Genomic DNA, 27,105 nt, shown 5'->3' with positions numbered 1-27,105 from the left:
TGCTTTTTAAAGTATTATTTTAATGAAATCTAATATATGAAAATTTTAAGTTTCAAATTTTCCAATGGAAGTGATTTGTATTATAAAATTATTTAGTCACAGGGATTTTAAAAATAGAAAGTTTTCATCTGGCATTTATAATAAGATTCAGTCTACCCATGCTGTCCTTAAATATATCTTTACTTTTGAAAAATGAGGCTTAGCTGGACTTTAGCATTGGAATAATATAGGCACGTATGTGATTTTTTAAAAAACTAACTCATTGATTTAAACATATCAAGTGAAGCTGTGACTGAGGTTGTATATACAGCAATCAATTTAGGCAGACTATAGCACAGTTGATTTTAATAAACAAGCAAAATGCCTTAATTGTAAGCCTTGAAACTCAAGTTTGTGAAATAAATAAGGACATAACTTTATTTTTTGATTAAGGTGTATTCATTGTGTGAATCCCATGATAGTGTTAGGCACTTGAGGTTTATCTGAATTGTTTATTTCTCAGAGGAGAGAAAACAAAAATCTCAAGTTATAAGAAAATCCAAGTTATAAGAATGTTGATTCCCATAACTCATATTAATATTAAAAAGCCTTTTCTCTATAATCTTGTTTGCTCAAGTAGTGAATATTTTCTAAGGAAATCTATGGTCATACTGCTTTTCTGTACACTTTTCAATGTTTGGACAATTCACCTATGTCTACCTGCTTTCAATGTATATTTTGTTTCTCTCAGAAGAAGAAAGAAAGATTGGATCTGTTTCTGAGAAACAGGTGTGCAACTTATTCTGTTGCTCATCATCTTCTGTAAGAAAATATATTTTTCACATGCTCCATACAATAATATGTTTCCATTCTGATAGAAAATATATGTATGTATAATTGCTTCAGAAGGATCATTTTGAGGATAAAGGGAAGGAGCCGTGTTTCTTTAAGATACTCAACAACAGCATTTTTAAAGAAAAACCTTCAAAGTGACATAGCTATACTAATAGAACATATGGATTTTTCTTGTTAATTATTTGATTACGTTGTCTTGGAATCATTCAAACATTAAAGAGAGAGAGTTTGAAGATCCTCCTCCCTCTGACGAATTTCCAAAGCACTGTCACTGCATCTCATACATGACTGAAGAACCAAGCTGCCATGATCTGAAAATTGGTCACAAGATTCTGAGGCCATAAAATAATACACAACTGGCTCAAGAAAACAATTCAGATTTGCAAGACACAGGAAAATAATCTGGAAATGGAGAGTGCTCTTAATAAAAAAGCAGTTCAAAAAGACATGTTCCTTCATCATCATAAAGAATGGAAAGTTGAGGCGGTAAGGAGTGAAACACAATGAACACCACTTCACACATCAGGACCATCTCCCAAGCCTTTTTCCTCTCTTTGGTACTCCTAGGGAAACTTGGAATTCCCGTAAAGATTTTATTGTTTTCCATGTGCAACAAGTAATAATTATAATGGGTAATACAAACCCTCCAAGTTCAGCTACAGTTACCATGCCAATGGAGGAAGCCATGCTAATGTGCTGAAACTCTAAGTCAGCAAAGCAGTATTCAGTGTTGTTGGCTAAGTCAGTGCTTCTTGGAATGGAAAGAGATAAACAAGCAGTCCCCATGATCACCCAGATGGCAGCAGTGATACCCATGTCATACCTACACTTCCAGTCTCTAGCTCTGAAGCGCTTGAGGAGAAAGAAGCACCTCTGAAGACTGATGCATATCAGGAAGCAAATACTGGTATATATGTTGAGATACTTCAGGTAGAAGCACAGCAGGCTTAGGGCCCCCTGGAAAGGATAGTGGTGGCTGATGTAATAGTAAATACAGAGGGGTAAAGACAACACGTGTGCAAGGTCAGCCACAGAGAGGTTGATCATGAAAAAGAAGACTTTATTTTTCTTTCTGATGAACTGACACAGAACCCACAAGGCCACAGTGTTGGCCAGAAGACCAGATATGAATATGAAGATATAGGTAGCTTCACAGAGAGAGCACTGAAATGGAGTTTGAAGATCAGTGTGTTTTGCTCTTGTGCTGTTTGTGCTGTTACTTCCCACCTTGAAGACTTATGTTCCTTCCTCAATAAAGCATTAGAATGACAATTTCTGCAGACAGTAGAGTAAAAACAGTGTCAAGGGCAAGTCAGTTCATGTTTGGGTGTACAAATATATTTGTTTTCTAATAAAGAAGAACTTGTGTAAACTTTTATAAATTCAAGGGTATCTACGTAAACTGAAAATAGCATGCCAATCTACAAATGGATAACAGTATTGAGGATGACATTTTCAAGAATTAAGAAGATTAGTATTTTGGCAATAACCTCAGTTGTATTTTACCTTAGTATTAACAGATAAGTAATCAAACTGGCAGACCTAACCAACAGACAAGACCTCACTGCAAAATAGCCCCCAAACATAAATTTCAACCCTGTCACAGGCTTACACATTTTAGTTTTACTGTCTTGATCTGTATTTTCAAACTTTAATTTCTAAACGAATTCCTCATCATCAACCCTGGGGAGGGAAAATTTAATTCATTGTCAACTGCAACCTCGTAAAGAATTAGGTGACTGCAAGGCAAATCTGTGAACCTTTGTGAATAAGACATAGGATAGGAGCCTGGGGAAGGGTTGTCAGGTTACCAGGCCTCGGAATGATAGGGGCTTGGAAAAGACAGGGCTACTCAGACAATCTTTGCCTCCTTCAGAATTTTGCAGAGGGCAAATTTTGTCTTCCTTTAATGTCATTGTACTTTTTAGAAGCTCCTATAACTAAAGTTCTGTTTATTAATAGAATTGTGGTAACCTCAGACATTCACATTTCTTGGGACTATTTTTGTAACCACTTTAAGCAACTACCAGAGCATGTAAAGGCCTGGAGTATATCTGGTAGTAGATACAGCAAACAGCATCTATCTCTCTTTCAGCTCTCAGGTGAAGTCCTGTGAAAACTATTACTGCAGGAGGTTCAACTTTTAAAAATCAATTTTCTTCCCTTTGGTGAGTCAAATCTGTTATATCATTTCAACCTATTTCTGCCTGCTAAGGCCAAATAAAATAAAGTCATGTTACACATGAAAGCTCTTCAAATATCTGAAGACAATTCTGTTCTCTCTCAAATCTTTCTTATTCAGGTTAAACATGCATTTCTAAATAATATGACATGTTCCTTGTGGTTGGTTTTCTTTTCTATTGGAACATTATGGCTTTTGGCAAAAAGCCACTACAATACAGTTTATTTTACCCTTGAAAATGACAGATGAACTACATAATTGTTTGATACTTTTAGCAAATATATGACTTATGCCTCCACTTGCAGAAACAAAAGGATAAGTGGGGTGTTAATACTCCTTTGTACTTTTTGCTGCTTGCAAGCACAGTTAGAGTGCTACACATTTTTATAGAATTAAAAAAAATAGAGATAGTCTTAACATTAACTACCCAGTACTCAAGTGCAAAAGTAAATACACATTTTGCAATAATTATTGAAATATGAGTTTGGAAGGCAGCATAGGATTTAAGACAGTGTCTAAAACATAACCAATTAAAAAGTATACAAAAACAGTCTACCCACATACAACCCATACAATGCCAAACAATCTGTTTGATATCTTTGCACTGACTAAACGGAGCTTCCAGATAGACTGTATTTACTGAGCTGACAGTTCATTGCAATAAAACAACTAGCTCATTTGGCAAACAGCTACTTTGAATAATTTTTTTCTGTGAATTAGATATTTTGTTGATTCAGCCAGTTAGTCTAGTAAACTCCTTATTTCTAGCTAAAGATAAAAGTATAAAAGTCGTAAAGCTTATTTTTATCTAAACTGTTTATTATATTCATCTAAAGATAGAGCCAACACTATCTTTTCTTGCAGCTGTCTATTTATCCATTGAATTAACTAAAATAACTGATTTTGTGTTCTGTACATTCAGTCTAAATTTTAAAATGTCATGTAAACTTGAGCCAGAACTAGTCTTAAAATAAAATTAAGAACAAGTTAATATACATGAAGTTTTTAGTTTTGTTATAAAATGATTAATCACTGAGTACCTAATTTGGGCTACATGCTATGCTAAGTACTTTATATATACTGTGTCTCAATCTCTGATAACAATTTATGAAACAATAAAATATTATTGCTATTTTTCAGATGGGGAAACGGAGCCTCCAATTAAGGCATGTTCCACTTAGTCTAGGAAGCCCTTCTTAACCTCTGCACATCACAAGGCATTCCTCTGGCTGGCCACAGACTATCTATAGTTCTGATTATTTTCTTTAGTGAGAGTGCACGTAACAAATTCAGCATGCTGTAGTTACTTGCCTTTCTATGGAGTCATTTTGTTTCCCTAAATATATTAGCAATCTTCCACATATCAAAGATCTCTTACTTCTTGCTTTCCTCTATAGTAAAGTGTCCAGTAAAGTGCCTTGAACATATAAAGGGTCCACTAAGTGCTTGTTGAGCAAATAACTGAATGCATGATGAATAAATATATCTGAAAAAATAAAAAAGAGAACCCAATGAAAGGAAGTGAATGAATATGGGGTGGGAGTGGGGAGTTAGAATTTAGCTGTGGTGTTTGATTTGACCACTAGGTGTCAGAACTATACCAAGATTCAAATGTCTTTTGGCATTTAACGAGTAATTTGATTTAAAATCCCATTAAAGTAGGTGTGATGTGTTGCTGAGAAGAATGTATATTCTGTGGATTTGGGGTGGAGAGTTCTGTAAATGTCTATTAGGTTTGCTTGTTCCAGGTCTGTATTCAGGTCCTGGATATCCTTGTTGATTTTCTGTCTGGTTGATCTGTCTAATATTGACAATGGGGTGTTAAAGTCTCCCACTATTATTGTGTGGGAGTCTAAGTCTCTTTGTAAGTCATTAAGAATTTGCCTTATGTATCTGGGTGCTCCTGTATTGGGTGCGTATATATTTAGGATCGTTAGCTCTTCTTGTTGCAGTGATCCTTTTACCATTATGTAATGTCCTTCTTTGTCTCTTTTGATCTTTGTTGCTTTAAAGTCTATTTTATCAGAGATGAGAATTGCAACTCCTGCCTTTTTTTGCTCTCCATTTGCTTGGTAGATCTTCCTCCATCCCTTTATTTTGAGCCTTTGTGTATCCTTGCATGTAAGATGGGTTTCCTGGATACAGCACACTGATGGGTTTTGGCTTTCTCAGCAACACATCACACCTACTCTAAAATTGACCACATAATTGGCAATAAATCACTCCTCAGCAAATGCAAAAGAACAGAAATCTTTTTTTTTTTTTTTTTATTGCATTTTAGGTTTTGGGGTACATGTGATGAACATGCAAGATTGTTGCATAGGTACACACATGGCAGTGTGCTTTGCTGCCTTCCGTCCCCTCACCTGTATCTGTCATTTCTCCCCATGCTATCTCTTCCCACCTCCCCACCCCACCGCCCCTCCCCCATTTCCCCCCAACAGACCCCAGTGTGTAGTGCTCCCCTCCCTGTGTCCATGTGTTCTCATTGTTCAACACCCGCCTATGAGTGAGAATATACGGTGTTTGATTTTCTGCTCTTGTGTCAGTTTGCTGAGAATGATGGTTTCCAGGTTCATCCATGTCCCTATAAAGGACGTGAACTCATCGTTTTTGATGGCTGCATAATATTCCATGGTGTATATGTACCACATTTTCCCTATCCAGTCTATCATCGTTGGGCATTTGGGTTGGTTCCAGGTCTTTGCTATTGTAAACAGTGCTGCAATGAACATTCGTGTGCACGTGTCCTTGTAGTAGAATGATTTATAATCCTTTGGATATATACCCAGTAATGGGATTGCTGGGTCAAATGGGATTTCTATTTTTAGGTCCTTGAGGAATCGCCACACTGTCTTCCACAATGGTTGAGTTAATTTACATTCCCACCAACAGTGTAAAAGTGTTCCTATTTCTCCACATCCTCTCCAGCATCTGTTGTTTCCCGATTTTTTAATGATCACCATTCTAACTGGTGTGAGATGGTATCTCAATGTGGTTTTGATTTGCATTTCTCTGATGACCAGTGATGATGAGCATTTTTTCATATGTTTGTTGGCCTCCTGTATGTCTTCTTTTGTAAAGTATCTAAGAACAGAAATCTTAACAGTCTCTCAGACCACAGTGCAATCGAGTTAGAACTCAGAATGCAGAAACTAACTCAGAACCGCACAGCTTCATGGAAACTGAACAACTTGCTCTTGAATGTTGACTGGATAAACAATGAAATGAAGGCAGCCATCAAAAACGATGAGTTCACGTCCTTTGTAGGGACATGGATGAACCTAGAAACCATCATTCTCAGCAAAATGACACAAGAGCAGAAAATCAAACACCGTATATTCTCACTCATAGGCAGGTGTTGAACAATGAGAACACATGGACACAGGGAGGTGAGCACTACACACTGGGGTCCATTGGGGGGAAATGGGGGAGGGGCGGGGGGTTGGGGAGGTGGGAAGAGATAGCATGGGGAGAAATGACAGATGCAGGTGAGGGGACGGAAGGCAGCAAACCACACTGCCATGTGTGTACCTATGCAACAATCTTGCATGTTCATCACGTGTACCCCAAAACCTAAAATAAAATTTAAAAAAATAAAAAATAAAAAAAAAGAAAAAAAGAGAAAAAAAAATAAAAAAAAAATAAAATCCCATTAAAGGAGAAATCAAACAGGGAGAGAAGTACCAACAGCATCCTGTGTAACTTCAGAAGCAGAATCCTTTAAAGGATCTTTTAGAGTGTTTGAGGTTATTTTATTTTTTCAGCCTCCATACCGCCTCATATATTTCTCTAAAGATGGTTTTGCTTCTAAATGCATTGTAGATTCCTAGAATATTAGAGTTTTTAAAAGCCATCAAGATGTTCTGATTATTTTGATTTGAGAAAACCAAGGCCAAAAAACGGGGTACTAGAATTTTCAAATTCTCACAGAAAGTTAGTGGCAATAGCTCAATTAGGATTACTTGCTTCATACGGCAGAGCAATTTCTACTTTTCTAAAAGCTTCTATGATGAAAACCAGATTTTTGTTAATTATCTAATAATAATGCAAATGTTGAGAAATAAACTGATGCTAGATTTTAGACCACTAACCATAACAGTGAATTTTTATATTATGAATTAGTTTCTTTCAAATGTTCTAGGACAGATACAGTACTTTCTAAAATGAGTATTTCTAGTTACTAATGGTAAGATTGTATAAGAAGGCTGCTTAAAAATCTCAGATTAGATTATGTTGTTTTTAAATTTTCATTATTTCTCCACACAAGAAATAGTTTCACTTTAGAAAACAGAGATAAGTAAAATCAAACAAATTTTATATCCCTCTATATTTGTGTGTATATATATGTGTATGCATATATACATATGCATGTGTGGGTATAGAGATATAAAACCAGAATTTCCATTGTTAACATTTTGGTGTATAACCTTCCATACTTATTTTTTTCTATGTAAGTGGAGCTATAAATTAATATATAAAGCTATTTTAACCAAATTTAACTAATACAGACATATAATTTTATAATCTTTTTAAATTTGTTTAATCATAATTATTGTAGATAGTCTTCCACATCAATCAATAAATAATCATTTTAATGAATACTTAGAATTCCATCAGAATTATATACTACAATTTATTTAAGTAGTAGACATTGTGGTAGATTCTCAATTTTAACTATCAGAAACAATGCCTTGATAAACCTTATTTTACACTCATTTTTGTACATTTGAGCAACTATTTCCTTTGGAAAAATACTTAGCAGAGTAATTGCTGGGCTTTTGATGTGTAATACTAAATTATACTTCAGGATGAAACCTCATAGGAAATTTCAAATTAAATGCTCTTTTTTTACAACGTCACAATGTCACATCTATGGGCTTTCCAAAATATATCAAATTTTGTTTAACTAAAAGAAAAAATATAGCATAGAGAATTTTGACTCATTCTTAATTGTTTTGAATGACAAATTATATATTCATGGTGTACAATGTGATCTTTTGATATGAATACATTGAGGAATGTTTAAGTCAAGTTAATATATCTACCATCTCACATACCATTTTTTGATGAAACATTTAAAATCTACACTCTTAACAATTTTAAGTATACTATACATTGTTATTATATTGCCATGCTGTACAATAGATCTCCAGGACTTATGACCCATTCTTTAAGGCCCAGCTCAAAGTAACTTAATCTACCTTGTCACAAATCATTTTAAACAGTTTATCATTCTCTTTTTATAACTGTGCTTTTCAAATTTAAGCATACCTCACAATCAACTAGAGATCTGTCTTACCCACAGAGTTTCTGATTCAATAGTTCTGGAATGGGCCCCAAGAATTTGTATTTCTAAGAAGTTTTCATGTGATCGAGGGGGCACACTTTCAAAATCACTGACTTAACACACTGTTTATACCAACAAGGATTGCGTTTATCTGAGAGGCCAGCATATTATCTCCTTATAAATATTGTACATCATCTGGTTAGATAAATAATTGATGTTTTCTTTTCGACTTTGGACATGAGAAAAGTCACAGAAACGTTTTTAGCTACACTTTTATAAATGTGTAATATAAGCTGGCCTGTTTATCCATGGTCACTTATTTCTCTAGACCATGTAGAAAAAGTGACAATAAAACGGAACAAAGATAATGACAAAAATATTGCATTGTGTTTGATCCCATTTTTAAAAGAAAAAAAGCTTCTGCTGCTGGAAGTGTGACAGCTCTTTCAATATCATAGTGAAAACTTAAGATTTTAATCGATTTTTTTTACCACAATGGATCTTTAAGAAAGTTTAATAAACTTACTCCTAAAACATTCTTATCTAACAGATTTAATTTAAAAAAAAAATTCCCAGAATAACCACTGCTTTATGGCCTATGCACTTACATAAAAAAAGTTTCCAAAAATTCAAAACTACTATAAGATATGTCATAGATAAATGATATATGTCATCTCACAATTCCTATTTTCCTCTCTTTGGTGTCAGAAACTTAAAAACAGTAAATTCAATTAAGGTAAAAAATGCATTGGTCTTAAAATTGTTCATTAGCTTTCAAAATCTAGCTGGTATGAACTTTATTAATTTATGATTAATTTTTAAGGAAAAAACATATTTCTTGTTTTATTTTTTCTCATAAAAATTGTAGAGGCTTATGAATTTTCTCCCATGCCCAACTCAAAATTTATCACTTGATTCTAATATATTTTAAATTCAGTTTTCTGAATTTATTGTTCTTCCTGATAGTCAATACAGCATAGTGGATCCAGCCACAGGCTTTGGAGTCAGACATACCCGAGTTTGAATACAAATTGCCTTGCTTATGAGTTGTTTTTCCTAATTTGTCTGATCTACAGCTTCTTCTACTGTACAATATATACCATTGTTTTGTACATTCAAATAAGTAAGCTAATTTATGCAATGCATATATCTGGTACATAGTAATAACACAATAAGAGTTGTTATTACCATAATTCATGTTGTGCAATTCTTCTGAATTCTTAAAAGATAAAATATAAATCCATTTCAAAATCCAGCTTAAGTTGCACATACCCAAGGAAGCTACTCTCAACTTCTCTAGTTTTTGTTAACATTAACTTTCTTGGATGTTTTGAATTATCTCACAACTTATACCACATGACATCAGTTTATAATAATAAATTTTCTGAGAATTTCATATGGGCCAATCGCCTTATATAAATATACATTATATCACTTATTCATAATTACAATCATATAAAGATGAAGATACTGTCTTTATATTCATTTCACTATTGAGCAATTGACAATTTTTTTTCCAATGGTTAAACTGCTAGTTTGTGATGGAACAGGGATTTAAAACCAATGAATCTGATTCCACAGTCTACATTAAAATACCCTATTACCTACCATTAGTAAATTATTTGCTACTGTATCTAGGGTATTGGTCTTAAGTATGAGCCCTCTGACATACACCTTCTCTTAAGTCCTGTGAAACACAGCCTAGACTGGTAGTCGGCAGAGAATCATGCTTTGAAATTCCTGCTCTGAATATTCATGGCTTGTTCACTGGCCTCTCCAGGATTTTCCCAGATTTCCTTCACAGGTGCATATTTCTACTATGTTCTCCAGAGACTCAGACCCTTAAACTTGCTTCACAAGTAGAGAGCTCCATTTATTTCATTAAAATATTCCAATCCGTTCTGAAATACTAGCTCTCAGCTTTCAAATAGATGGTAATCCATCTCGACTGGAGGCAACATTTCTCTTTTCTCCAAATCCAGAATTATTAATGTTTCTAACTTCTGCCTGGCAATGCCTACTAGATAGGTCTAGAAGAGCTGATTGTTTCATATAACAAAAGACTTGGGAATGAAATATTCTAACTAGCATTTTGCTCCTTTGGCTGTTGTTGAATTTTATGTTTCTTACTGGGGACTGGGCCAGCAGAGAGGGTTGCAGAACATTACATCCCCAGAAAGGATACAAGGCCCATGTTGTTAGCCCCGGAGATTAAAGACTCTTGCCATAGAAAATAAAAATGATTATTTTAAATTTCACATTCACTACCTTATTTGGTGAGGCACAGGCACAAAATGGTGAAGTAACTTGACTAGGGATAAAGAAACTTGTTGCAAATTTGGCTTTAAAGTGTGCCTAGAAACCAGCCCTTTCACTCTAATAACATTTCTACTTCACCTGGCTGGCTCCTTGATGAGAGAAGAAAGTGCTGAGTGGACCTCCTCAAAACCAGGCACACTGGTGGTAAGAGAAGGCATGGAACAGACAAGTTTTTCGGTGGACAGGAGAGATGCGCATCAAAAGGAATTTTTGGCTACACTAATTTAGCTTTTTTTTTTTTTTTTTTTTTTTTTTTTTTTTAGCAGACATGCTGAATCATTATTTAATTGAACTAATTATTTAATTTTTAGTTTTATTTTACTTTAAGTTCTGGAATACATGTGCAGAACGTGCAGATTTGTTACATAGCTATACATATGCCATGGTGGTTTGCTGCACCTATCAACCTGTCACCTAGGTTTTTAGCCCCGCAGGCATTAGGTATTTGTCCTAATGCTATCCCTCCCCTTGACCACCTCCCCTAGACAGGCCCAAGTGTGTGATGTTCCTCTCCCTGTGTTCATGTGTTCTCGCTGTTAAATTCCCATTTACAAGTGAGAACATTTGGTGTTTGGTTTTCTGTTCCTGTGTTAGTTTGCTCAGAATAACGGCTTCCAGCTTCATCAGTGTTCCTGCAAATGACATCATCTCATTATATTTTATGGCTGCATAAAAAAGAATGCAAAGACTTGGTTGGTTCTAAGTTTTTGCTATTGTAAAAAGTGCTGCAATAAACATATGTGTGCATGTCTCTTTATAGTAGAATGATTTATAATCAGGTGTATACCAAGTAATGTGATTGCTAGGTCAAATGGTAGTTCTGGTTCTAGATCCTCGAGGAATTGCCACACTGATGTCCACAGTGGTTGAACTAATTTACACTCCCACCAACAGTGCAAAAGCATTCCTGTTTCTCTGCATGCACTCCAGCATCTGTTGTTTCCCGACTTTTTAATGATCACATTCTAACTGGTGTAGGATGGTCTCTCATTGTTTTGATTTTCATTTCTCTAATGACCAGTAATGATGAGATTTTTTTTTTCATGTTTGTTGGCTGCATAAAGGTCTTCTTTTGAGAAGTATCTGTTCATAACCTTCACCCACTTTTCAATGGGTTTTTTTTTTCTTGTAAATTCGTTGTAGTTTCTTGTAGATTCTGGATATTAGCCCTTTTGTCAGACAGAGAGATTGCAAAAATTTTCTCTCATTCTGCAGGTTGCCTATTCACTCTGATGATAGTTTCTTTTGCTGTGCAGAAGTTCTTTAATTTAACTAGATCCCATTTGTGAATTTTGGCTTTTGTTGCCACTGCTTTTGGTGTTTCAATCATGAAGTCTTTGCCCATGTCTATGTCCTGAATGGTATTGCCTAGGTTTTCTTCTAGGGTTCTTATGGTTTTAGGTCTTATGTTTAAGTCTTTAATTCATCTTGAGTTAATTTTGTATAAGGTGTAAGGAAAGGGTCCAGTTTCAGTTTTCTGCATATGAATAGCAAGTTTTCCAAACACCACTTATTAAACAGCGAATCTTTTCCCCATTGCCTACTGCTTGTTTTTGTCAGGTTTGTCAAAGATCAAATGGTTGTAGTTGTGTGACATTATTTCTGAGGCCTCTGTTCTGTTCCATTGGTCTATATAACTATTTTTGTACCAGTAATATACTGTTTTTGTTACTGTAGCCTTGTAGTATAGTTTGAAGTAAGGTAGCATGATGCCTCCAGCTTTGTTATTTTTGCTTAGAATTGTCTTGGCTATATGGACTCTTTCTGGTTCCATACTAAATTTAAAGTAGTTTTTACTAATTCTGTGAAGAAAGTCACTGGTAGCTTGATGGGGATAGCATTGAATCTATAAGTTTCTTTGGGCAGTATAGACATTTTCACGATGTTGATTCTTCCTATCCATGAGCATGAAATGTTTTTCCATTTGTTCCTGTTCTCTCATTTCTTTGATCAGTGGATTGTAGTTCTCCTTGATGAGGTCCTTCACATACCTTGTAAGTTGCATTCCTAGGTATCGTATTCTCTTTGCAGCAATTGTGAATGGGAGTTTACTCATGACTTGGCTCTATGTCTATTATTGGTGTATAGGAATACTTACGATTTTTGCACATTGATTTTGCATCCTGAGACTGCTGAAGTTGCTTATCAGCTTAAAGAGATTTGGGGCTGAGATGATGAGGTTTTCTAAATATACAGTCATGTCATCTGCAAACAGCAACAGTTTGACTTCCTCCCTTCCTATTCGAATACCGTTTATTTCCTTCTCTTGCCTGATCGCCCTGACCAGAACTTCAAATGTTGAACTATGTTGAACAGGAGTGGTGAGATAGGGCATCCTTATCTTGTGCAGATTTTCAAAGGAAATGCTTCCAGCTTTTACCCATTTAGTATGATATTGGCTGTGAGTTTGTCATGAATAGATTTTGAGATACGTGCCATCAATACCTAGTTTATTGAGAGTTTTTAGCATGAAGCGGTGTTGAATTTTTTCAACGCCCCTTTTCTGCATTTATTGAGATAATCATGAGGTTCTTGTCATTGGTTCTGTTTATGTGATGGATTACACTTATTGATTTGCATATGTTGAACCAGCCTTGCATCACAGGGATGAAGCTGACTTGCTCATGGTGGATAAACTTGTTTATTTATTATATTTTAAGTTCTGGGGTACATGTGCAGATCATGCAAGTTTGTTACATAGCTATACAAGTGCCATGGTGGTGGTTTGCTGTATCCATCACCCTGTCATCGACATTAGGTAATTCTGTTAATGTGATCCCTCCCCAATCCCCCCACCCTCCTGCTATTTCTCCCTTAGCCCCCACCCTCTAGGCCCTGGTGTGTGATGTTCCCCTCCCTGTGTTCATGTGCTTTCATTGTTCAGTACCCACTTATGAGTGAGAACATGCAGTATTTGGTTTTCTGTCCTTGTGTCAGTTTGCTGAGAATGATGGTTTCCAGTTTCATCCATGTCCCTGCAAAGGATATGAACTCATCCTTTTTATAGCTACATAGTACTCCATGGTGTATATGTGACACATTCTCTTTATCCAGTCTATCATTGATGGGCATTTGGGTTGGTTCTGTGCCTTTGCTATTGTGAGCAGTGCTGCAATAAACATACGTGTGCTTGTCTCTTTATAATAGAATAATTTATAATCCTTTGGGTATATACCCAGTAATGGGATTGATGGATCAAATGGTATTTTTAATTTTAGATGCTTAAGGAATAATTGCCACACTGTCTTCCACAATTGTTGAATTAATTTACACTCCCACCAACAGAGTAAAGGCATTCCTATTTCTCCACATCCTCTCCAGCAACTGTTGTCTCCTGGTTTTTTGATAATCACCATTCTAACGGGCATGAGGTGGTATCTCAATGTGGTTTTGATTTGCATTTCTCTAATGAACAGTGATTATGAGTTTCTTTTTCATATAATGTTGGTTGCATAAATGTCTTCTTTTGAAATGTGTCTGTTCATATCCTTTGACCACTTTTTGATGAGATTTTTTTTTCTTGTAAATTTAAGTTCTTCGTAGATTCTGGATATTAGCCCTTTGTCAAATGGGTAGATTGCAAAAATTTTTTCTCATTCTGTTGGTTGCCTGTTTACTCTATTGATAGTTACTTTTGCTGTGCAGAAGCTCTTTAGTTTACTTAGATCCCATTTGTCTTTTTTGGCTTTTGTTGTCATTGCTTAGAAAAAAAAAAGTGTTTTCGTCATAAAGTCAAGGTGTAAGGAAGGAGTCCAGTTTCAACTTTCTGCATGTGGCTAGTAGGTTTTCCCAACACCATTTGTTAAAAAGGGAATCCTTTCCCCATTGCTTGTTTTTGTCAGGTTTGTCAAAGGTCAGATGGTTGTAGGTGTGTGGCATTACTTCTGTGGCCTCTGTGCTGTTCCATTGGTCTATATCTCTGTTTTGGTACCAGTACCATGCTGTTTTGATTACTGTAGCCTTGTAGTATAATTTGCAGTATACTATAGTTGAAGTCAGGTAGCGTGATGCTTCCAGCTTTGTTATTTTTTTGGTTAGAATTGTCATGGCTATGTGGACTATTTTTTTGGTTCTATATAAAGTTTAAGGTGCTTTTACAATTCTGTGAAGAAAGTCATTGGCAGCTTAATGGGGATACCATCAACTCTATAAATTACTTTGGGAAGTATGACCATTTTCATAATATTGATTCTTCCTAACGTAAGCATAGAACGTTTTTCCATATGTTTGTGTTCTCACTTATTTCCTTGAGCAGTGATTTGTAGTTCTTTCTGAAGAGGTCCTTCACATGTCTTGTTAGTTGTATTCCTGGGTATTTTATTCTCTTTCTAGCAATTGTGAATGGGAGTTTACTCATGATTTGGCTGTTTGTCTGTTACTGGTTTATAGGAATGCTTGTGATTTTTGCACATAGATTTTGTATACTAAGACTTCGCTGAAGTTGCTTATCAGCTTACAGAGATTTTGAGCTTAGACAATGGGATTTTCTAAATACACAATCATGTCATCTGCAAACAGGGACAATTTGTCTTCCTCTCTTCCTATTCAAAGTCTCAAAAGTGGGCAAAGGATATGAACAGACACTTTACAAAAGAAGACATACATGAGGCCAATAAACATATGAAAAAGTGCTCATCATCACTGGTCATTAGAGAAATGCAAATCAAAACTACATTGAGATACCATTTCATGCCAGTTCGAATGGCAATCATTAAAAAATCTAGAGACAACAGATGCTGGAGAGGGTGTGGAGAAATAGGAACACTTTTACACTGTTGGCAGGAGTGTAAATTAGTTCAACCATTGTGGAAGACACTGTGGTGATTCCTTAAGAACTTAGAAATAGAAATTCCATTTGACCCAGCAATCCCATTACTGGGTATATATCTAAAGGATTATAAATCGTTCTACTATAAGGACACATGCACATAAATGTTCATTGCAGCACTGTTTACAATAGCAAAGACCTGGAACCAACCCAAATGCCCATCGATGATAGACTGGACAGGGAAAATGTGGCACATATACACCATGGAATATTATGCAGCCATCAAAAACGATGAGTTCGTGTCCTTTGTAGGGACATGGATGAAACTGGAAACCATCATTCTCAGCAAACTGACACCAGAGCAGAAAATCAAACACCGTATGTTCTCACTCTTAGGTAGGTGTTGAAGAATGAGAACACATGGACACAGGGAGGGGAGCACTACACACTGGGGTCTGTTGGGGGGAAAAGGGGACGGACAGTGAGAGGTGGGGAGTTGGGGAGAGATAGCATGGGGAGAAATGCCAGATATAGGTGAAGGGGAGGAAGGCAGCAAATCACACTGCCATGTGTGTATCTATGTAACTATCTTGCATGCTCTTCAAATGTACCCCAAAATCTAAAATGCAATAAAAATAAAAACAAACAAACAAACAAGCAAGCAAAAAAGACTCTATTTCTTTTCCTTGCCTGATTGCTCTGACCAGAACTTCCAATACTATGTTGAATAGGAGTGGTGAGATCCTTGTCTTGTGCCAGTTTTCAAAGGAAATGTTTCCAGTTTTTTCCCATTCAGTATGATATTGGCTGTGGGTTTGTTATAAGTAGCTCTTGTTATTTTGAGATTCGATCCATCAATACCTAGTTTATTGAGAGTTCTTAGCATAAAGTGCTGTTGAATTTTGTCAAAGTCTTTCTCTGCACCTATTGAGATAATCATGTGGTTTTTGTCTTTGGTTCTCTCTGTGTAATAGATTACATTTACAGATTTGCAGATGTTGAACCAGCCTTGCATCCCTGGGATGATGCTGTCTTTATAGTGATGGATAACCTTTTTGAGTTCTGTTGAATTTAGTTTACCACTATTTTATTGAAGGTTTTTGCATCAATGTTCCTCATGGATTTTGGCCCAAAATTTTCTTTTTTAGTTGTGTCTCCGCCAGGTTTTGGTATCAGGATGATGTTGGTCTCATAAAATGAGTTAGGGAGGATTCCCTCTTTTTGTTCTGTCTGAAAGAGTTTCAGAAAGAATGGTACCAGCTCCTCTTTGTATGTCTGGTAGAAATTGATTGTGGACCCGTCTGGATCTGGACTTTTTTTGGTTGCTAGGCTATTAATTGCTACCTCTATTTCAGACCTTGTTATTCTTCTATTCAGGAATTCAACTTTTTCCTGGTTTAGTCCTGAGGGTGTATAGGTCCAGGAATGTATCCATTCTTTTACATTTACTGGTTTATTTACATAGACATATTTGTAGTAATCTCTGATGGTAGTTTGTATTTCTGTGGGATCAGTGGTGGTGTCCCCTTTATCATTTTTTACTGCATCTATTTGAATATTCTCTCTTTTATTAGTCTGGGTAGCAGTCTATCAATTCTGTTGATCTCTTCAAAAAACCACCTCCTAGATTTATTGATTTTTTGAAGGGTTTTTTTGTTTTGTTTTGTTTTTTTGTTTTTTTGTTTTTTTGTTTTTTTTTTTTTTTTTTTTTTTTTGGTGTCTCTATCTCCTTCAGTTCTGCTTTGATCTTACTGATTTCTTGCCTTCTGCTAGCTTTTGAATTTGTTTGTTCTTGCTCCTCTAGTTCTTTCAATCGTGACATTAGAGTGTCAGTTTTATATCTATCCTTGCTTCTCTGGTGGACATTTAGTGCTGTAAATTTCCCTCTAGACACTGCTTTAAATGTGTCCCAGAGCTTCTGGTATATTGCGTCTTTGTTCTCATTGGTTTCAAAGAACATCTTTATTTCTGTCTTGATTTCATTGTTTATCCAGTAGTCATTCAAGAGCAGGTTGTTGAGTTTCCATGTAGTTGTGTGGTTTTGAGTGAGTTTCTTAATCCTGAGTTCTAATTTGATTGCACTGTGGTCTGGGAGACTGTTATTATTTCTGTTATGTTGCACTTGCTGAGGAGTGTTTTACTTCCAATTATTTGGCCAATTTTTGAATAAGTGCGATGTGGTACTAAGAAGAATGTGTATTATGTGATTTTGAGGTGGAGAGTTCTGTAGATGTCTATTAGGTCTGCTTGGTCTAGATCTGAGTTGAAGTCCTGAATATCCTTATTAATTTTCTGTCCTGTTGATCAGTCTAGAGTTGACAGTGGGGTGTTAAGATCTCCCACTATTACTGCGTGGGAGTCTAAGCTTTTTGATGTGCTACTAGATTTGGTTTGCCAGTATTTTATTGAGGATTGTCACACTGGTGTTCATCAGGGATATTGGCCTGAAATTTTCTTTTCTTTTCTATTGTGTCTCTGCCAGGTTTTGGTATCAGGATGATATTGGCCTCATAAAAATAGTTAAGGAAGAGTCCCTCTTTTTCTATTGTTTGGTATAGTTTCAGAAGAACTGGTACCAGCTGCTCTTTGTACCTCTGATAGAATTCAGCTGTTAATCCATCTCGTCCTGAGTTTTTTTTGTTTTTGTTTTTGTTTTTTTTTTTGGAGGGGGTTGGTAGGCTACTAATCCCTGCCTCAATTTCAGAACTTATAATTGGTCTATTCAAGGATTCGTCTTCTTCCTGATTTAGTTTGGGGAGGGTGTATGTGTCCAGGAATTTATCCACTTTTAGTAGATTTTCTAGTTTACTTGCATAGAGGTATTTATAGTATTCTCTGACAGTAGTTTGTATATCTGCAGGATCAGTAGTTATATTCCCTTTATTATTTATTGTGTTTATTTGATTCTTCTCTATTTTCTTCTTTATTAGTCTAGCTAGTGGTTTATATGTTTCTTTTTATTTTTTTTCAACAAATCAGTTCCTGGATTCTTTGATTTTAAAAGTTTTTTTTCATGTATCTCCTTCAGTTCTGCTCTGATCTCAATTATTTCTTGTCTTCTGCTAGCTTTTTAATTTGTTTGCTCTTACTTCTCTAGTTATTTTAATTGTGATGCTAAGGTGTCAGTTTTAGACCTTTCCAGCTTTCTGATATGGGCATTTAGTACTTTAAGTTTCCCTCTAAACACTGCTTAGGTGTGTCCCAGAGACTGTGCTACATTGTGTCTTTGTTCTCATTGGTTTCGAAGAACTTTGTTATTTATCGCTTAATTTCATTATTTATCCAGGAGTCATTCAGGAGCATGTTGTTCAATTTCTATGCAGTCGTGCAATTTTGAGTGAGTTTCTTAATAATGAGTTTTAATTTGATAGCATTGTGGACTGACAGACTTTGTTGTTATTTCTGTTCTTTTGCGTTTGCTGAGGAGCATTTTACTTCCAATTATCTGGCCAATTCTTTTTTTTTTTATTGCATTTTAGGTTTTGGGGTACATGTGAAGAACATGCAAGATTGTTGCATAGGTACACACATGGCAGTGTGATTTGCTGCCTTCCTCCCCTTCACCTATATCTAGCATTTCTCCCCATGCTATCTCTCCCCAACTCCCCACCCCCGTCCCTCCCCCATTTCCCCCCAACAGACCCCAGTGTGTAGTGCCCCCTTCCCTGTGTCCATGTGTTCTCATTGTTCAACACCCGCCTATGAGTGAGAACATGTGGTGATTGATTTTCTGCTCTTGTGTCATTTCGCTGAGAATGATGGTTTCCAGGTTCATCCATGTCCCTACAAAGGACACGAACTCATCATTTTTGATGGCTGCATAGTATTCCATGGTGTATATATGCCACATTTTCCCTGTCCAGTCTATCATCGATGGGCATTTGGGTTGGTTCCAGGTCTTTGCTATTGTAAACAGTGCTGCAATGAACATTCGTGTGCATGTGTCCTTATAGAAGAACGATTTATAATCCTTTGGATATATACCCAGTAATGGGATTGCTGGGTCAAATGGAATTTCTATTTTTAGGTCCTTAAGGAATCACCACACTGTCCTGCATTGAGTTTTTTACTATTATGTAATGTCTTTGTTGCTCATTGTTTGTTTTAAGTCTGTTTTATCGGAGACAAGGTTTGCAACCCCTCCTTTTTTTCTTTCCATTTGCTTGGTAAATATTTTTCCATCCCTTTATTTTGAGTCTATGTGTGTCTTTGCATGTTAAATGGGTCTCCTGATTACAGCACAGCAATGGGTCTTGACTCTTTATCCAATCCAATTTGCCTTTTGGTGTCTTTTAATTGGTGCATTTTACCCATTTACATTTAAGGTTAATATTGTTATGTGTGAATTTGATCCTGTCCTCATGGTACTAGCTGATTATTTTGCACATTAGTTGATGCAGTTTCTTCATAGCATCATTGGCCTTTATATTTTGGTGTGCTTCTGCAGTGGCTGGCACTGGTTTTTTTCTTTCCATATTTAATGCTTCCTTCACAAACTCTTGTAAGGCAGGTCTGGTGGTGACAAAATCCCTCAGTATTTGCTTGTCTGGAAATGATTTTATTTCTCCTTCACTTATGAAACTTAGTTTGAGTGGATATAAAATTCTTGGTTGAAAATTCCTTTTTAAAAAAATGTTGAATATTGGCCCCTACTATCTTTTACCTTGTAAGGTTTCTGGAGAGAGATCCACCCTTAGTCTGATGAGATTCCCTTTGTAGGTGACCTGAGTTCTCTCACTGTCTGCTCTTAACATTTTTTCCTTCATTTTAACCTTGGAGAATCTGACCATTACGTGTCTTGGGCTTGCTCTTCTCATGTAGTATCTTAGTGGTGTTCTCTGTATTTCCTGAATTTGAATGTTAGCCTGTCTTGCTAGGTTGGGACGTTCTCCTGGATAATAACCTGAAGTGCGTTTCCAAACTTGGTTCCATTCTCCCTGTGACTTTCAGGTACACCAATTAACCATAGCTTGGTATTTTCACATAGTACCACATTTCTTGAAGGCTTTTTTCATTCCATTTTATTTTTTTTCTCTAATCTTGGCTTCATGCCTTATTTTAGCAAGGTGATCTTCAATCTCTGATATTCTTTATTCTACTTGATTGATTCAGCTATTGATACTTGTGTATGCTTTACAAATTTCTTGTGCTGTGTTATTCAGCCCCATCAGGTTATATGTGTTTCTCTCTAAACTGGTTATTCTAGTTAGCAGTTCCTGCAACGTTTTATCAAGATTCTTAGCTTACCTGCATTGGGTTAGAACATGCACCTTTAGCTCAGAGGAGTTTTTTATTACTTCCTTTTTGAAGCCTATTTCTATCAATTTGTCAATCTCATTCTCTGCCCAATTTTTTGCCTTTGTTGGAGAAGATTTGTGATCATTTCAACAAGAGGCTTGGTTTTTGGAATTTTTGGCATTTTTGTGCTAGTTTTTCCTATTTGTGGGTTCATCTACCTTTGGTCTTTGATGCTAATGACCTTTTGATAGTTTTGTGTGTGTGTGTGTGATGGTACTTTGTGTTGATGTTGTTGCTTTCTGTTTGTTAGTGTTTCTTCTAATAGTCAGGCCCCTCTTCTGGAAGTCTACTGCAGTTTGCTGGAGGTCCATTCCAGAACCTGTTCACCTGGATATCGCCAGTGGAGGCTGAAGAACAGCAAAGATTGCTTCCCACTCCTTCCTCTGGAAGCTTCATTCCAGAGGGGCACTGGCCTGATGGCAGCCAGAGCACTCCTGTATGAGGTGTTTGCCATCCTGTTGAAAGGTCTCTCCCAGTCAGGAGGCACGAGGGTCAGGCACCCACTTGAAGAGGCAATCTGTCCCTTAGTAGAGCCCCTGTGCTGTGCTGGGAGAATCCCCATTGTCAGGATCAGCTGCTCTCTTCAGAGACAGCAGGCAGGAAAGATTAAATCCACTGAAGCTGTGTCCACAGCCCCCCGATTCCCCAAGATGCTGTGCCCTGGAGAGATGAGAGTTTTATCTATAAACCCCCGACTGGGGCTGCTGCATTTCCTTCAGAGATGCCTTTCCCAGTGAGGAGGAATCTAGAGAAGCAGTCTGGCCACAGCTGTTTTGCTGCATTTTGGTGAACTCTGCCTATTCTAAATCTCCCAGTCTCCTTAGCACTGTCAGTGGAAAACTGCCTACTATAGCCCCCATAATGGCAGATACACCTTCCCCCAGCAAACTTGATTGTCCCTGGTGGACTCCAGACTGCTGTACTGGCAATGAGAATCTCAAGACAGTGGCTCTTAGTTTTCAGGTCTCTGTGGGAATGAGATCCCCTGAATGAGACCACTTGGCTCCCTGGCTTCAGCCCCCTTTCCAGGGGAGTAAACTGTTCCCTCTTGCTGAGGTTCCAGGCACCACAGGGTAAAACAGAAAAAGAAGAAGAAAAAAAAAAACTCCTGCAGCTAGCTTGGCGCCTCCCCAACAGCCGCTTAGTTGCATGTTTGAAACCCATAGCCCTGGTGGTGTAGGTTCATGAAAGAATCTCCTGATGTGCAGATTGCAAAACCCATGGGAAAAACGTAATACCTGAGCCAGGTAGCAGAGTCCCTCTCAGCTCCCCTTGGCTGTTCGAAGGAGGTATTCCACTCCATGAACTTCTTGGGTAAAGTGACAGCCCACCCTGCTTCTGCTCCCTTTTTGTGGGTTGCACTCATCGCCTAACCAGTCTCAATGAGATGAACTGGGTACCTCAGTTGGAAATGCAGAAATCACTCACCTTCTGTATTGGTCTTGCTGGGAACTGCAAACTGAAGCTGTTTATATTTGGCCATCTTGGCCCCTCCTTACTAATTTAACCTTTCTTATCAACCCCAACTTGTAACAGTGATTATATGGGGTTTATACAGAACTTAGGGCTTTTCCCCTAATTATCTCTTTTCATGTACCTCCAAACATAAAACTGTCCTTCTTTGGGCCCCAGAATGAAAGCTTCTCTTCAAATATAATGAGTATTAATTAATTTAATATTTGGCATGTCTTCAATGTGTTAGGCATTGTTCTAGGTACAGATTGTTCTAGAAAAGAATTCATAAGCAGACATATATGCCTTTATGAAGTTTGCAATCTCATTATACTACATTCAATCTATCTCCTTCACCCAAAGAAATCCTACCATTCTAACAAAATTCAATTTATATCATACATCTTTAATGAAGGCTTCTTTGAATGCCATCCTGCCAGCATGATTCTTTCACATTCTACTGTAGTCCTTTTCTATCAATAGAATCAATAATGTAATGAACCACTTCACACTGAAATGTTAGTGACTGGCTATAGTTTAAAATAATATTTCCCACAAGGATATTTGTACTTAATAGGAAAAGTATTACAAAATATAATAGCTTATTTTAAAGAATGGAATGGTGCAATTTCAAATACTAGAGCTCAAACTAACGGATACTTTGAAGTTAATGAGCTGTTTGTACCCATCAAATTGCAGCTGTTGGAATTACATGTGTAAATACAGCCCTGATGTAAAGCTTATGGTCTACTGCTCATAAGCTTTGGTAAAAAGGACTATGCTATCTATATTCAGTTATATTATATCTCTGTTCTCATTTGTACTCAGGACTGCTGATCTTGGAGAATAAGTTAAGACCCAGGTAGAAAAAGCAGTGACTAACATTACAAGAAAACTCCAGTGCCCCATATGGGATCCAATGGCTCTACGATAACTGTAGGTTTTTCATTTGCTTCCTATTACATGACTTCAAGAAAACAATGATGAATAGCTTAGGACCATCACAATAAAACAAAATGTTTTCATACTCCAGGTCCACTGCACTGTGTAGCTTAGGTCCCAAGAGCTGCCAAATGTAGTTTACTAAGAAACTGGAAGGGTAACATTTTATTGGTATTACAGCATAGTGGTAAAGAGCATTGATTTTTTTGCCAAACTAAGTTTGAATACTGGCTCTACCACATATCACTTGTGGGTTCGGTGGGTCCCATCTCCCATCCCCCAAAACAACAACAACGAAAACAAAAACAGTAATTGTAAACGCTCTGGGTTGAGCCCTTCAAACCAAGCACAGTTGAACCGGGACGGTCCGGCACGGTGGGGGAGGGGCTTCCGCCATTACTGAGACTCTCCACCACTACGGAGGCAGGCTGCTGTTGCTGAGGCAACCCGCCGTTGCCGAGGCAACCTGCCACAACAGAGAAAGTTAGCCATAACCGACAGTTCTAACTACACCCAGATAAACAGGACTGCAGGGAAGAGCTCAGGGCAGCTGGGCGGAGCCCACAGCAACTCAGCAAAGCCCCTGCGGGCGGGCAGTGCTAGGCATGCTGCTAGCTGGGCGGGTCAGACCTGAAAGAAAAATCAAAAAAGGCAGCAGTGCAACGGAAACTCATAAAGGTCCAACTCCCTAGGACAGAGCACCTGGGAACAAAAAGTGCTTTATGAGTTCAGCTGCAGCAGACCTAAACATACCTGCCCAGCAGCTCTGAATGAAAACAGAGCTCATAACTCAGGACTTAAGCCCCAATAAAAGATAGACTGTCTCCTCAAGTAGCTCCCTGACCCCGATAGATACAAAGACTCACCTCATAAAGGAGAGAACGAACTGACAGTAGGCGAGCATCCTTCTGGGACAAAGATAGCAGAAGAGGAAACTGGCAACAACCCTTACTGTTCTGCAGCTACTGCAGGTGACCCCCAGGCAAGCAGGGCCTGGAGAGGACCTCAGCAGTCCTACAGCAGAGGGGCCACTCTGTTAGAAGGAAAGCTTTAACAAAAAAAAAAAAAAAAAAAAAAGAAGTAACTTCAGCATATACGAACTAGAAGCTCACTCAGAGACCCAATCGGAAAGACGGTAATTACAAAGAAAACAGGTGGATAAACCCACAAAAATGGGAAGAAACCAGCGCAAAAAGGATGAAAACTCCCGAAACCAGAACACCTCTCCTCCTAAAAGGGATCACAACTCCTCACCAGCAAGGGAACCAGACCGGATGGAGAAGGAGGGTGATGAAATGACAGAATCAGACTTCAGAAGGTGGGTAGTAAGAAACTACAGTGAGCTAAAAGAACATGTTCTAACCCAACGCAAAGAAAATAGGAACCTTGAAAAAAGACTGGACAAAATACTAACGAGAATGGATAGCATAGAGAGGAATATAATTGAATTGATGGAGCTGAAAAACACAACAAGAGAACTTCGTGAAGCATGCATAAGCTTCAACAGCCGAATTGACCAAGCAGAAGAAAGGATATCAGAGGTCGAAGATCAACTCAATGAAATAAAAAGAGAAAGCAAGAACAGAGAAAAAGGCCCAAAAAGGAATGAACAAAATCTTCAAGAAATGTGGGACTATGTGAAAAGACCTAATCTACGTCTGATAGGTGTACCTGAATGTGATGAAGAGAATGAATTCAAGCTGGAAAATACTCTTCAGGATATTATCCAGGAAAACTTCCCCAACCTAGCAAGGCAGACCAATACTCAAATTCAGGAAATACAGAGAACACCACAAAGATATTCCTCAAGAAGAGCAACCCCAAGGCACATAATTGTCAGATTCACCAGGGTTGAATGAAAGAGAAAATGCTAAGGGCAGCCAGAGAGAAAGGTCGGGTTACCCACAAAGGGAAGCCCATTAGACTCACAGCAGATCTCTCAGCAGAAACCCCACAACCGAGAAGAGAGGGGGGCCAATATTCAACATCCTTAAAGAAAAGAACTTTCAACCCAGAATCTCCTATCCAGTCAAACTAAGCTTCATAAGTGAAGGAAAAATAAAATCCTTTGCAAACAAGCAAGTACTCAGAGATTTTATCACCACCAAACCTGCTCTACAAGAACTCCTGAAAGAGGCTCTACACATATAAAGGAACAACCAGTACCAGCCACTCCAAAAACATACCAAATGGCAAAAGAGCATCAATGCAATCAAGAATCTGCATCAACTAACCAACAAAACAGCCAGGTAGCATCAAAATGACAGTATCAAATTCCCACATAACAATACTATCCCTAAATGTCAATGGACTAAATGCCCCAATCAAAAGACACAGACTGGCAAATTGGATAAAAAGCCAAAACCCATCAGTGTGCTGTATCCAGGAAACGCGTCTTACATGCAAGGATACACAAAGGCTCAAAATAAAGGGATGGAGGAAGATCTACCAAGCAAATGGAGAGCAAAAAGAAGCAGGAGTTGCAATTCTCATCTCTGATAAAACAGATTGAAAGCAACAAAGATCAAAAGAGACAAAGAAGGACATTACATCATGGTAAAAGGATCACTGCAACAAGAAGAGCTAACAATCCTAAATATATACACACCCAATGCAGGAGAACCCAGATACATAAGGCAAGTTCTTAATGACTTACAAAGATACTCAGACTCCCACACAATAATAGTGGGAGACTTTAACACCCCATTGTCAATATTAGACAGATCAACCAGACAGACACTCAACAAGGATATCCAGGACCTGAACTCAGACCTGGAACAAGCAAACCTAATAGACATTTACAGAACTCTCCACCCCAAATCCACAGAATATACATTCTTCTCAGCACCACGTCACACCTACTCTAGAATTGACCACATAATTTGCAATAAATCAGTCCTCAGCCAATGCAAAAAACGGAAATCATAACAAACAGTCTCTCAGACCACAGTGCAATCGAGTTATAACTCAGAATGCAGAAACTAAGTCAGAACCGCACAGCTTCATGGAAACCGAACAACTTGCTCTTGAATGTTGACTGGATAAACAATGAAATGAAGGCAGAAATAAAGATGTTCTTCGAAACCAACAAGAACGAAGACACAACATACCAGAATCTCTGAGACAAATTTAAAGCAGCCTCTAGAGGAAAATATATAGCAATGAGTGCCCACATGAGAAGAAAAGAGAGATCTAAAATTGACACCCTATCATCAAAATTGAAAGAGCTAGAGGAGCAAGATCAAAAAAACTCAAAACCTCGCAGAAGACAGGAAATAAGTAAGATCAGAGCAGAACTGAAGGAAATAGAGACACAAAAAACTCTTCAAAAAATCAATAAATCCAGGAGCTGGTTTTTTGAAAAGATCAACAAAATAGACAGACCACCAGCCAGATTAGTAAAAAAGAAAAGAGAGAATAACCAAATTGATGCAATAAAAAACGATAAAGGGGATATCACCACGGATTCCACAGAAATCCAAACCATCATCAGAGATTATTACAAACAACTCTATGCACATAAACCAGTAAACCTGGAAGAAATGGATAAATTCCTGGACACCTGCATCCTCCCAAGCCTAAACCCAGAAGAAGCCGAAACCCTGAATAGACCAATAACAAGGTCTGAAGTCGAGGCAGCAATTAAGAGCCTACCACCCCAAAAAAGCCCAGGTCCAGATGGGTTCACAGCCGAATTCTAACAGACGTACAAAGAGGAGCTGGTACCATTCCTTCTGAAACTATTCCAGACAATCCAAAAAGAGAGAATCCTTCCCAAATCATTTTACGAGACAAACATCATCCTGATACCAAAACCCAGCAGAGACTCAACAAGAAAAGAAAACTTCAGGCCAATGTCCATGATGAACATAGATGTAAAAATCTTCAATAAAATACTGGCAAACCAATTGCAACAGCATATCAAAAAGCTTATCCACCATGATCATGGAGGATTCATCCCAGGGATGCAAGGCTGGTTCAACATACGCAAGTCCATAAACGTAATTCACCACATAAACA

The 27,105-nt window shown here is 37.5% G+C and overlaps 1 pseudogene; it reads right to left on the bottom strand.

Annotated features, from left to right (window-relative positions):
• Window positions 1-1,020: 1,020 nt before the first annotated feature.
• LOC141582712 (putative P2Y purinoceptor 10) lies at window positions 1,021-2,750 on the bottom strand (annotated as a pseudogene).
• Window positions 2,751-27,105: the final 24,355 nt, after the last annotated feature.

Source organism: Saimiri boliviensis, chromosome X (genome assembly GCF_048565385.1).
Source record: "Saimiri boliviensis isolate mSaiBol1 chromosome X, mSaiBol1.pri, whole genome shotgun sequence".
NCBI classification, from domain to species: domain Eukaryota; kingdom Metazoa; phylum Chordata; class Mammalia; order Primates; family Cebidae; genus Saimiri; species Saimiri boliviensis.
The sequence above is the reverse complement of the archived record's forward strand: the minus strand, read 5'-3'. Positions and strand labels throughout refer to the sequence as shown.